Genomic DNA, 3,608 nt, shown 5'->3' with positions numbered 1-3,608 from the left:
GAAAGCCTTCCAACCAGTACTTGTTTGTTTCAGAATTTCCTTCGTTCCTCTCTCCGTCAAGTCATTTGGAGGCCCCGGATAATGTGGATGCGGGTGCGGCAACGGGGGCGTTGCTTGCAGCAGCCATTCGTCGTGTGGCGCATGCGCGCGGCATGTGAATCCTCCTCCTTTTCTTTTTATCGGTAGACTTTATCGGATTTAAGCGGCTATACTTAGAGTTTCATACTAATATACACGAGAGGGAAATCTGGCGCCAGTGTCTAGGGGAGCTGCGCTTCAGCGAGCGTTCCGACATGTACTAGGCAGGCACGTTCCACTTGTCCTTGGCATGGCTCACGAACAGGCTGAAAAGTTGCCTCTGGCTGCAAACATGCAACAACATTACTTCAGAAGATTAATCGAATTTGTTTTACTATTATAAAATTTACTCTCCAGAAAGTTGTATTCGTCAGGGATTATTTAGAAGCTTCATACCAGATGAACAAAAAAACGTTACCTCTCTTTATTGATACTGGTTTCAAGACGAAAAAGAAGCCATGTGGCTAACCAAGCCAAGGAGGCGAGGAACGTGGCTAGCTGCAATGGCGCCGCCCACGGCGGCCCGCGAATGCAGCGCCAGATTTCCCTCTAGTATATATTAGTATGAAACTCTATGGGGCTATAGAACCACCTAAACGCAGCTATTAGGGCGAAAGCCTCAAAAGCCCCCATTCTGCGACAAGCCGCCATGGTTAACTGCCCGCTCAAGTAAATTGCCGCCGTTGTAAAATAATAAATAAAAAAAACACTCATGTGAAGCGGTGTGATTTGAACCTGGGTTTGCACAGTAGCCGCCCAGGGCTATATTGTTTTATTTCCTGCTTGGCGACAACACAAAACGCACTGTACTATGCACAAATTAAAAGCGCCAGCCTCCAGTCGGCTGAAGTAGGTCTAGTACATCCAGAATGGGTAACCACTCAGGTTCTTCCGGCATCACTAATACATGACCAAGCGCCATGAATACATCATACGGCACGCCCCCATCATTGTACACTTGCAAAAATCGAGTGCCATGAGGCGTTAAAGGCAGGTCTTTTCTTAAAGTTCGTTGGAGGATGTACCAGTGGAACAACGCATCCTGGGAGACCCCCTGATCTTCAGCGGTGGATATGGGGCCCTCAGTACCGGTCTCTGCTGACGTTTGTCCGTGAAACAAATGTGATGTTGTTTATATAACTGTTATGGCGTAAGGCAAACTCTCGCAAAAAAAAAAAAATCCCGACAGTCCCAAAGACAGTCCAGTGCTCTATCAACTATGCTGCCAACAACAAAAGCGGTTGTCGTTGTTGTTCTTTTCTACGTGGCCCATACCCACTTGGCGGATTGGCCAGGAGTCGGGAACTTTGAGGGGCTAATGTGCCCGCTTCACAAAATACACAACACTGGGAATCGTAAACGTAAAAGTTGTAGACCGGTGCGTGCCACGTGGCACCTGAACGTGACTGAACGTGAGTGGAACCGGTGCGCACAAGGAGCGCATTACCCCGATTCCAGGGAAACTGTGGCGTCTGCCAGTCTGCTTGCTGACGCGATTCGCTCCCTAAGACGACTAAACGAAAGCGAAGAAAGGGAAAAAAACATGACGCAGCAGAAAAGAAGCCGGCCTAAGGAGTTCGCGCCAAAAGACTAAAACGAAATCGAAGGTACGCAAATACGATGTAGCAGTACAGACGTTTTTAATAAGTACAGCCAGGCTTCCGCCTCATTTTGCGCCTGATTCTCGGGTTTTTAAGCGACACACGCCTCAGTGACTCCTGGTGATTTCCCGCGCATAGCGGCAAGAAGGTATTGATCGGGGAAGCAATTGCCGGCAGATTACGCAAGGCTAGATCCACCCGTTAATAAACATCATAATCACCACCACCACCACCGCCACCAAACCATGTGCGCCGACTTAAGTGCCCGGATGAATTTCTTTCGGCGTTGCTCTAGCCCACTTCTCAAGACAGCGCCATTTTTCTTGCGCTCAATCAGCTCCAGTTATCTAGGTTCCTTTCGACGCCGTCTTTCAGCCTAGACGGAATGGTTCAAAGTTATTCTCGGAAAAACTCATCCAATTAAGGCTACCACAGTCTCCTCAGACTCACTGGGAGCGTGCAGGTCTCAGCGTCAAGGGATTAATTTCCTCAACCACCATACAAATCCCCCAAAAAGCGCTTCCAAGTAAATGTGACTATCGTCTCGACGTCGGCCCATACTTACCTTCGCGAAAATAACCTGGATCTCCCACGAGTCCCCGAGAATAAGTTAGATGGTCTCTACAGGAAGATTAGCAGAGTGTTAACAGGTCATTAGTCACGTACACGGATGTTATAGGCTCTCAGTCTCGATGTCGGCCCGTACTTATCTTCGAGAAAACGTGGACCTCCCACAAGTCCCCGAGAATTAGCTAGCCGGGCTCTACAGGAAGATTACCAGAGGGTTAACAGACCATTAGTCACGTACAAGGATGTTATGTGATCTTAGTACAGATACACCCAGCAGTCCATAAATCCCTTGCGAAAGAACAAGAAACTGCACTTAGGAAGCTCTGATGCATTCTGCCGCCGCACGAGGCTTGGCGATATCGTCCCCACATTGTATACACCCACTTGCCCTCACCACGGAGAGCTCTCGACGCTATCTAACGCGCTCGGGGCTTGTCCATAGATAAGAATTATACATACGCCAAATCAAACGAGCGAAAACAGCTTCTGCTTGTTGAGGGGGCGAACATGGCAACAAGCTCTACCGGGATCCTGGACTGAGGACTTCTCGCACAGTTCTCTAACCTGACTGCAACAAAAGTTTTACTCTTTCTCCTCTTATGGGAATTTTCAATTACAAGATCGCTGCTCCCCCCCCCCCCCCCCCCCCCCCACGCGTAAGTGCGTACGTTTTGCTTCAAATGTTCCCTTGGTTCCCTTGGCGCTAAATATAGTCGACAAGACTGGTTACTGGCGCCAGTAGTTACGCGCCAGTAACAAGTCTTGTAAGATGTCTATTTATAGGTTGTTCATGTATATCTATCCATATATAGCGAATCAGAAAATGGGAAATGAGGGGCTCCGTGAAAATAAGACAGAAAATAAGGGTTGGCAGTCAAGAAAACCTCGGAAAGCAAAGGGGAGGTTGTGGTTGGTCATAGAAAGAGATGAAGAATTTTTTTAGTCGAAAAGAAAGTGGTGAAAAAATGCCCGCCGGGTGGGATCCGAACCCACGACCTCCAGAATACCGGTCTGGTGCGATAACCACTACGCTACCGGCGGGGCTGTTTCCCCAGCACTTTCTCGGGTATTTATGTTAAGTAATTTTTGTTTCCTGCCCTTGGGGGTGGTAGCCAGCGCCACTCGGACTACTCGGGGTGAAGGTGACCTTCTTTTTAATCCCGGGCCGTGACTCGAGTGTCTACGACATGTCGAGAGTGGTCGACCGGCATTGAACCCTCTTAAGCTCCCTTTGGCACCAAGACCGCCAGAACAGAGGCCCTCGCTAAGTATGTAGCGAATCAGAAAATGGGAAATGAGGGGCTCCGTGAAAATAAGACAGAAAATAAGGGTTGGCAGTCAAGAAAACCTCGGAAAGCA

At 48.7% G+C, this 3,608-nt stretch overlaps 1 non-coding gene across 1 annotated transcript; it reads right to left on the bottom strand.

Annotated features, from left to right (window-relative positions):
- Positions 1–3,217: 3,217 nt before the first annotated feature.
- Positions 3,218–3,290, bottom strand: Trnat-ggu (transfer RNA threonine (anticodon GGU)). The gene has a single exon. It is a non-coding gene; the product is annotated as a tRNA-Thr (tRNA).
- Between the last annotated feature and the right edge of the window lie 318 nt (positions 3,291–3,608).

The sequence above is a fragment of the Haemaphysalis longicornis genome, unplaced genomic scaffold (genome assembly GCF_048455015.1).
Source record: "Haemaphysalis longicornis isolate Haplotype H1 unplaced genomic scaffold, Haemaphysalis longicornis Haplotype H1 scaffold_12, whole genome shotgun sequence".
Lineage (NCBI taxonomy): Eukaryota > Metazoa > Arthropoda > Arachnida > Ixodida > Ixodidae > Haemaphysalis > Haemaphysalis longicornis.
This window is presented reverse-complemented; position numbering and strand designations above follow the sequence as displayed.